General features: G+C 34.2%; 1 non-coding gene across 1 annotated transcript; it reads right to left on the reverse strand.

Annotated features, from left to right (window-relative positions):
• Positions 1-6,494: 6,494 nt before the first annotated feature.
• On the reverse strand, positions 6,495-6,601 carry LOC123308841. Its single transcript, XR_006537186.1, has one exon. It is a non-coding gene; the product is annotated as a U6 spliceosomal RNA (small nuclear RNA).
• Positions 6,602-10,650: the final 4,049 nt, after the last annotated feature.

Below are 10,650 nucleotides of genomic sequence, written 5' to 3' on the forward strand. Positions count from 1 at the left end.
TGGCTCGTCACAATAATATGGGGAAGGTTGTACACCAGCTGCTGTGCCTGGAAAACCAGCTATTGGACCACTTCACGCCACACCACATATACGTCCCACAAGCATTGACAGAAAACGAGCACACGAAAATCTATTGGGACCTGACAGTGATAACCGATCGAGGCACTGAACACAACAGGCCCGACATAGCGGTCTGGAACAAAACCAAGAAGACCGCCGTTATCATAGATTTCGCAGTGCCATTAGATCAAAATCTGTCAAAAGCGTATGCTGAAAAAATCGCCAAATACGAACCCTTGGCACGACAAATAAAAGATATGTAAATTAATGGAAACAACAATTCCGAAGGAATTGTCGTTCCAATAGTGTGAGTTAGTCATGAACTATCATAGGAAATCCCAGAGAATTCGAAAAATTCAAGTGCAACTGTAGACCGGTTTCGGGATCATTTTCCCTCGTCAGTACAGTATAGCACTGAATCTCTCGAGTGGAGGATGGTGGTCTTATGCGATCTTGGGACGTCGCTTTGAGATATCTCATCACGATACGCCACCTGTCACGCAAAGACTGAACCAAACCTCACTTTCTCTGCAGACTCCTACAACAGTTCATGGCTCCCAAGTTCAACGACTTCCCGCAGTCATCGAATGTGCAAACATTCATCAAGGACCACGGGCGAATTGAGGGGGTTCGCTCACTATGGCCGTACTCTGGTACGGAGAATATAATACAAAGTACACTATACAGTACTCTTTCTTTTTGTAAAAGATATGTGGCAGCTGGAGAGAGTCGACATCAAACCTTTAATAATAAGTTGCAATGGGCTGGTGCATCAGAAGACTACAAAGCACATAACAGACATGAAGCTGCCCCCGAATACCATCTTATGGATGCAGAAGGCGGTCATACTCGGGACGGTCAACATTATCCGACATCTACCCTCACTAACAGACACGGAATCGACCTTGGCGTATGACGCCCGGTCAATTTGACAACTGCCACAGATGTGTGAAATTAAAAAAAAAAAAAAAAAAAAAAATATAAACTCGTAGTTCGTTGTGACCTCCGTTAAGTTCATTGGGCGACCTGACCTCCGGGTGAAGGAGTTGAGTAATTGGAATAATTTTTGTTTATATATGTGGAGGGGAAGGTAAATAACAGGGGTACCTAAAGAGGGGAAAAGATTTTTATCGAAAAATTTTTCTTCAAACGAATCAGACCTCACTACATCCGCATATATTTCTTATTAGTAGTGCGCTCTCACCTCCCGCAACGTTGCCAGATTTTAGGAGGACAGAAGGTGAAGCAGCTTGAATTCTACTCATATATACAATACAGCTGCTCTTCCGATTCATTCACACATATTGAAACCTGTAAATAGTTCGAGAACGATACTAATATTAATAAACTTCATACGCTAATAATTGATTGATATGGTTCGTGATCTCGGTATAAATGAATTTGGACAGAAATTTTTATCTTTTCTTCATGAATATCAACAGTTTTGAATAAATATGCTGATGTCTACGATACTCCGTCCGATAGGGGAGTTTAATAACATATAGGTCCCAAAATGAATGATACATGACAATGAAATTTTTCGTGACATGTAAGATTAATTCCAAAGACAATTTTACCGAATTTGTTCTGGAATGAAATAGTAATCTAATTTTTGGGCATTATATTCACGACATTAGGAACTCCATTGAAATGTTTTTCCTGAATGAATCAACAAAGATATACGTTTTACTTTCACCTTCTATACTTCATTCACTTTTATTTTAGCACTGGATTGTCCATGGAAATTGGATACTCTGTATGATACGAAAATGTTGGGTTAAGACGCTTGTCAAAACATTTTTGAGTTTTAAATGAGTGCTACGTAGTCCGTTCTACGTGAGACTCTCAGTAATTACGTATTTCATCACAATGTCAAATCACATCGAAAAATATTAAGTCGAAAATATGTAACGAACATAATTGACTTTTATACAAACCGATTGAAGACATACCAAATCTATTTATTTACATGGAAAATACAAGTGATCAGTAGCTTGAGGAGAGTTACTGTTGTTTATCTTCTTTTGCTGAAGGTTGAAGACATTACATCAGTTGTAGAATTCAAAAAAATCAACCCGAAGATGAAATGCATTTGATGCAGTGTTAGCATTGAGTTGAATACTCAAAGGTGGTAGAGAATGGGAATCTCTTGAAGAAATGAACGAATAATTACAAGAATGTTGAATTCTTCAACAAAAATCATCTTGCGTAAATGGTAGACAAAATAATTGAAAGAAGTTTGAAGCAAGAGGAGCTTCACCTTCAAACAAAACAACTGGCTCGTATTCTTGCCTGTTTATTTTCAATATATTTATATAATAATAATAATTATACAGGGTGTGGCGTAATGAATGGATAATATGGAGCCTGCAGGTAAAGGACTCTATGGCAGTTCAGATAAAAGTGCCTTGGTTTTCGAGATATTGGGGATTTTCGATGAATCACCCCAAATATTAATAATAACTGGATATTGACATTTTTCATCATAGCGGATCGAAAGAAACTCCTTGATTTAATGGCATTTCTTAATTGCTGTCTTTTGCGATTTTTCAGTACACAGGGTGTTTCTCAAGTAAACGGACAAACGAAAACCGTGAATAGAGGGCATTGAGCTGAGTTCAAAAACACCTCATATCTCATATGTGTGTCTTACTCTTAGGCATTCCGTTTCCGATATACAGAGGAATTTATTCAAATTTCCCGAATTTTCGTTCGGCTATAACTCCAAATATTTTAGTTGGATTCGGCTAAAAATTAATTATCCGCTTAAACTTGTAAGTTTCAATAAAACAGAACATTAAAAGTTGACGAACACAGGACCGGACTCATTGAGGCTATATTCAAATTTAAACTCATGCAAAACACTCTGTTTGTAGTTTTTCTCGTCATAATTTTGAATTTTTCAGGTATCTGCATTGATTTTCTCAAAATCAATGAAACTTTGATATGCCGTATCAGTGGATTATTTTTAATGAATAATTGTTTGGTGGTGAAGTGCCTCCGGAAAAAACGGAGCTGCATATTGACTTTTACTTCACATTAATTAGTGGGATGAATATGATTGCCAATCAAATGTGGAAATCTAAAAATGGAATTGGAAATGTTCAACTGAAGTTTTTCGTTCTCATTATATGTCTTGCATTTGTTTTTGATATTTTAAGCATATCTGGTTATTCAGATAAGTCATTTACAGTGATAAAAGCTTTATTATTGATAGAAAAATAGATTCATTCTGAAGATCAAGTTTTAATTTTTAGTTTCAAGATAGCGTTGTTTTTCCATCCATAGTTGGGTATTATCAATTTTGAAATATTTTATCATTGCGAATTAGTTGTTGAATTTCTTGTTATTGAACACATTCAACAGAATATTCTTTGAAAAAAAAATCAATTAAGAATTTCTAAATACATTTTCATGAAGTGCTCTATTCCTTAGAGGCGTCTGACCAAAACAATTATTTCTAGAACATGATCAACAGGTGGGGCAACCCAAAAATCAATTCATTTTGAGACAATAATAATGCATATAACAAAAAAGTTAAAATTATGATTGAAAATCTATATACACTGTGTTTTTATGAGTTTGAAGTTAAGTAAAGCCCGGTCCAGATTCAACGAAATTAACAACTCAAGGCTAAATATAAATTTTCAGTCGACTTGATCGAGAATTTCAGGAGTTATAGCCAAACAAAAATTTGAGAAATTTCAAAAAACGCCGAAGAAACCTATTTATAGGGTGCCCCAAAACTATTGAATCAAACGTCACACCACGATAGAGTAGATCAAATACTATCGAATGACACCAACATTAGATGAGCGAAAATGTACCGTTTCTGAGAAAACCTAACCTAAAGTTGCCGATTTTCGAACTATTTTTTCAATCACAAGGCCAATTGTTGATTAAGGATAGCGTTTTTCTCATATATTATCACCCCTGTTCATTCTGAGTATTAAAAATCATGTAGAAAAAACAATTGTTTCAATTTACATTTACTTAGGTTATGGTTATCGATTAACTACTTAAAATGATTTCAATTGAGGGAGATAAAACAATAATCTTAGTTCAATATAATTTGAAATCGATACCTTCTTCCACTAACTGGCCCTGTTATTAAGAAAAATAGTTCGAAAATCGGCAACGTTAGGTATTTTAATAAAATTCTGATTATTTTGGAAACGCTACATTTTCGTCGAACTAATGTTGGTGTCATTCGATAATATTTGGTTTTCTCTATCGTGGTGTGACGTTTGATTCACTAGTTTTGGGACACCCTGTATATGGGGTGATTTTGAACTCAGCGCAATGCCCTCTATTCACGGTTTTCATTTGTCTGTTTAAACGTGAAACACCCTGTATACTCCTTGTACTCTGAAAATTTTGAAACAAATGCCCTCACCGTCATATGAAATTCAAATTCTTCTTGTTGTGAGAAAAGTTCATCCCTTTACCCAACGCCGACCCTAGTTACATAAGAGAAATGAAATGGGCATCTATTTACTGCAAAACACGTGTTAATGCTGATACGTAGGGTTCAAACTTTTCTACCTGATTCGAGCTTTTTAGGAACGAATTGCTCATATCAAGATGCCGAGTTCGAGTAACATTTCGTTTTGCGTGTTATATTAGATAAAATTGAATTTATTCCATGGATGATTCGAGAATTATTGATGTCCAGAATGCTCCAGAATGATGAAAATTTTCAGATTTCATTGAAACTCTTGCGAAAATTATCTCGTATATTGTCAAGTTTAGATTTTAATTCATTCAGAACTTTGAAGTTCGGCAAATAATGATGTAAATAATTCAATATTCTATTTGCCTCAAGACTCGAAACTTTTCGAGAAACGATTTAAAGAAAATTTAGAATAATGAAGTTCAACAAATGATACGAACAAGATATACTTATTCAATTAGCCTCATGAACCGAAACATTTGAGAATTTATTTCGTGTTAAGTTAATCCGCTGCATATCGTTGTTCACAATACGACCAATTATGGGACCAATTATGGAACGATTTAATTAATAGATCAATAGCTTTCGAAAATGTTAGTGAGTCTATAAACTGACAACTCATTTTGTCAAATGGCGGATTTCAGTATCAGACTGCTATATAGTATAATGAGAGTTCAAAAAAATTTGTATAGACTACAGAATTTTGATGGTTGATATTATGTGTCGCTAACAGTCAATCACATTTCCTTCAGCGCAGTTGTTGTTTTGAAGAAAAAGTAGTAGATTCTCGCAAAATCCGAAACTCTACATGATCAGGCCCAGTTGATCAGTTCGGGATTAAAGTTTATCCTAAATTGATTTTGACATTTCAGTTCATTTCTGTCAGGTTAATCTAGGATCATCTTAAATGTCGGCCTAATCCTGAACTGATCAACCGGGCCTTATAGTAAAAGCAACATTAATTAAATCGGTATATTATTGGAATAATATTAATTTTTTATAGTGGACAATAGTGGTTTTTAGCCTCGGTATTCACGAAATTCATTTCATTATGTTTTTTTGAGGTGAATCGGCCCGAAATCTTGGATCCCTTGACCTGCTTGTTTCGTACACTTTTAAGACAATAGCATAATAACTCAAATTTCAACATTTTAACAGAAATTTTCGAATTTAAGGGAGAGACACATTAAAAAATTCGATAGCAAGTTACCGCCTAACCTACGAGCTTGCCGAAGTTGAAACTGGTACCAATCTACTCAGTGCTTCATAATATGTATAGTTTTTTTTTTTTTTTTCCCTCTTAGTTGGCACTGAACATAGTTCTTCAGCCACACACTAAAAATTTTGAAACTAGGTGTTTTATATTAATATGCCATTTTTGATAATGTGTTCTACCAAGATATCGTAGACGTTTTTGTTCTCGGAGGCTAGAAGAGCCTGTATATTTACTGGAAGTTGTATATTTGTCTCCAATAGTTTTTCAATCAGTTCGTGTTTTTCTCTAGTTTTGCTACAACTAAAAATCAAATGGTTTAGATCTGCGATTTCTTCGTCTTCTGCGCATAAGGGAGAGTTTGAGATTCCAATCTTATGCAAATGCTCATTAAATAGTCCGTGATTGATTTTCATTCTCGTAATTATGGTACAATACTTCTTATTCACATCGAACGCAAAAATGTGTGGTACTTTTTTGGGGAGGTCGGGGTGTATGAGGAAATATTTATTTTTACTATTTTGACCGATCTCTTTCCATCTGTGTTTCCATCTTTTTCGAATGCCGTGTTTGAATTCAGCTAAGATGTCCGGGTAGCAAGGAATATTTAAGATTTCTCCGCCTATGCGAGCATCTTTCGCAGAGGCATCGACTATTTCATTTCCGTCTATTCCAATATGACCCTTTACCCATGCAAGAAAAATTTTCATGTTTTTATGTGACGCTTCCATGAGGAGGTTTCTAATTCGATAGATTAGTGGTCTTCTTAAAAATGTGGAACGCTTCACGATTTTGCGTGTCATCCTTGCGCAGGGGCCATGCTAATCTTCTCTGTATCGTTCCAATTTTAGTATATGTACCGCCGAAGCGAGTACATATGTATAGTTTTATGACTCAGTATTTTTTAGAACCTGTAAAAAAAAATTAAAAACTCTAAACTCGTCATCGCCTTCCAAGAGCTGTATCTTGGTAGGGCTCTCAATTTGGAGAAAATTTATAGGAACTACCCCCGATTATTTTCATTAAGGAATCATCTCCCTTAGTCCTTCGCATTTGTTTACAGAAATCTTGTATACAGATATATTTTATCTAAGTACCTATTTATTTTGGATAGTAGAAGTTCAATCAATATATGTAGTTTTCGAAGACCAAAACAAAAATTTCAATTGCACCTGATTTGTTAATTATGAGAATCATCATTTATTTTGAATAATGAAACTGCATGCGAAAATACTTAAATTAACTTTTGTCTTTCTCCTTTCATCATGCGATTCATGCGTCCATCATAGCTTTTGGGAATTTACCAATCAAGCATCTGTATATCAATCATATGTATCCGAGTATGTATTTATATTATTAACTTCATTTTGTAGATTCATCATGTCGTGACAAAAATATGGTTGCAATTTCAAAATGAGTTGACTCAAGGCCTTCAATAGACTTCAATTCTGTTTATTTTTTCCCTTAAATCCAGTATGATCTATCAAAAAATGCAAATCTGTTTTGGATGATTCTTCATAAAATCTTACTTGTTTCGATATAATTGGTGATTTTCTTTATGATACATCACTAAAAAATTTAAACCAGAGAGATGGTACAGGCTCTCTAAATTTTCGGGAAAATCCAATATTCAAACATAAATCGATAATAAAAGAGATGTTTGTGAGCAAAGGATTCCTCAAAATCATTAAGCAATCCGATTTAAGGAAAATATATAGACGTTGTTCATTTCTGTGATATTGTAGAATTTGTAGCATGTTTTCTCATGATTCTGAAATGAAAATTTACGGAATGGCTCATTGCCCTTGAATATTCATCACCATTCACATCTGAATATTCTTTTCCGAAAATTTTTTATTTCGCTGAACAGCTCATTTCATTATATGCAATGTAACAATACTGATTATTCGTTATTCTAATAGACAGTATTATCTATATAGATCATTTCCATAGAGAGAAGCAATATTATTATGGACAAGACTCAAAACGATTTGTTTTCAGATAGGTAATGAAATAGTTCGCCTAATTCAGAATTATAGTGTTAGCTTGAGATGAAAGAAGTTCAACGGATGCATAGATACACACGATGAAATATAAACAATCATAATCCCATTCGAGAGAGCCAAGATTGGTTTTCTTTCACGTGATTCTTTCACCTACAGAAGAATGCGATAAAAAATCGTTGAGATATGCCGCCTGGATTGCAATAATGGAGGAGATAACGCGCTGCGCCTCTCTTCACTTAATTCCTCCGTATACTGATATTCCGCCTGTCTACATCTGCTTGAACAGTACAACGTTGCCATTTTTGGAGGTGCTAAAGAGCAAAGAGTCTTCCAGAGCAATTCTTCGATATACAGCTCAGCACACTAGCGCCAGTGATATACACTCGAACTAAAAGATTGTTCAGTACATAAAGGGGGTGCGTTGTGACCTCAAAACGATTTTTTGATATGTTGGTCCCTGAAGAATCCTGAATCTAACAAGCTGAAAAACAAGGCAAAACGTTGTCACCTCCGATTTCGGAGGTGACAGCGATATATATGAGGTGAGAGCGTTAAACGAGTTACTATTTGGGAGGTGGTATTAACACTTTATAACTATATATATATATATATATATATATATATATATATATATATATATATATATATATATATATATATATATATATATATATATATATATATATATATATATATATATATATATATATATATATATATATATATATATATATATATATATATATATATATATATATATATATATATATATATATATATATATATATATATATATATATATATATATATATATTTTATATTATATTTTTTTATTATATTTTATTATATTTTAGGAGGACAGAAAGTAAGATAGCTCGAATTCTACTCATATATAGAATACAGCGGCTCTTCCGATTCATTCACACATATTGAAACCTGTAAATAGTTCGAGAACGATACTAATATTAATAAACTTCATACGCTGATAATTGATTGATAAGGTTCGTGATCTCGGTCTAAATGAATTTGGACAGTTTTGAATAAATATGCTTATGTCTACGATACTTCGTCCGATAGGGGAGTTTAATACCATATAGGTCCCAAAATGAATGATGCATGAAAATGAAATTTTTCGTGACATATAAGATTAATTCAAAAGACAATTTTACCGAATTTGTTCTGGTATGAAATAGTAGTCTAATTTTTGGGCATTATATTCACGACATTAGGATCTCCATATAAATATTTTTCCCGAATGAATCAATAAAGATATACGTTTTACTTTCAGCTATACGTTTCAGTTTCAGCCAATACAATTCTTTTAGAATAGAATAAGAGTTTATTCAGGAAAATGTCTACAATAAACTCTGAAATACTGTAGAGTTAATTTTTGAATATTAACTGTGAACAGTAGTGAAACATAATATTTTTTTTTTTAATCAACATCGTCAAGGCAGCAACTTATGTGGTGTACTGACAAACCGCGTTTCACTTAAATGAGATCTGACTACCTTTTCTGTTCTATGAACTAGTTTAGTGAAAATTTTCAATCATTACAAAATACTTGTAGATTGTGTTGTAATTTCATATACCTACATCAAAGCGCGTCGCCACTAGGTGTTACACTACCTGACTTTGAGAGTGGGTGCTGACTAATGTACACCCTCAATACTAAATCATATTAAATTATGCGCCAGTACAAAACTTTTGCCGAATTTCGTTGCCAGCTCTCGGACTAATGGAGGCTGTTCAGAGAAGTTTTTTTCGAGTAAGATCATGCTATTTTGTTGAATAAATTCGGTGCAGTTAAGCTTGATGTCAGGAAGGGCGTTGTTTGTTTAAGGTTCTTTCATGGACCCTTGAATGGCACATCTACTCGCTAGAGTAGGATTTCATGTAGGACGCCCAAATTCTAGACCCGTACGCTTGTTCAACCTTACTACGCCCAGAACAAATATATTGTTTCAGTCATCTGTGTACAATATGATTTGTTCTAAATTCAATCAGATCTCGCATCTCTGTGATATACACTTTGACAGACAGTCCTTATTAATTAATATATTACAAGGACACTACATATATACAAGAGTTTACATAATTTGTAGAACTTTTTAATTTTTGTGGTAATGTCACTTCTAATCCCACAGCACTCAGAATACAAAAGGTCATGGCAAAATGAGTAATCAACCCCACAATATCGCTCAATAAGCCAGACGGATAATTCACCGAAGGAGAACAGGAACGATCTTTCAGTTTTACCAAAACAACCTTCACAGGTAGTAAACCCATAACTAGAATCGATACAGCAATATAGACCAAGAATCCTTGTAAGGAAGATTGGGATATTTAAAAGACGATGTTGGGAGTGGGCAATGAACACCTTCAATCTATATAGATCACCAGAAGTGTAAAGAAAAATCCTAGAAGAGATTCGTCTTCATCTTCTGAAGATAACCAGAAGCTGCTTCGAATGAGTCATATACACAGAAAATGGAGAAGGACAAAAGTTCCCTTCACACCAAAATGGGGACCCACAATATTCAAGAACAATTAATTCAACATCGTTTCTATTGAAGACGATGAAGAAAGTAGTAGATAACAACATAAGAACATAGAATCTGGGGAATACACCAATTCACAAATGCTAGATGGCCTATAGGACGACCGATCAACAAAAACTGCTCTGTATGGCCGTATGACTCTATAGCTAGGTTCCTGATCCCTAGGGAACTAAAGGAAATGAAGAGGCAAATACACTTGCCTCTAGCAACAAGGGAAGTTGACGTTTATTCATCCAGTGGAATAAAAAAATTTAAATTCACAAGTGAAATGAGATGACATAAGCATAAGCGGATAAAGCGATACCTTTCATGTCAATTTATAAATCCGATAATTCTCTGGAAAGTGTTATCGTTTGA

Source organism: Coccinella septempunctata, chromosome 2 (genome assembly GCF_907165205.1).
Source record: "Coccinella septempunctata chromosome 2, icCocSept1.1, whole genome shotgun sequence".
Taxonomy (NCBI): Eukaryota; Metazoa; Arthropoda; class Insecta; order Coleoptera; family Coccinellidae; genus Coccinella; species Coccinella septempunctata.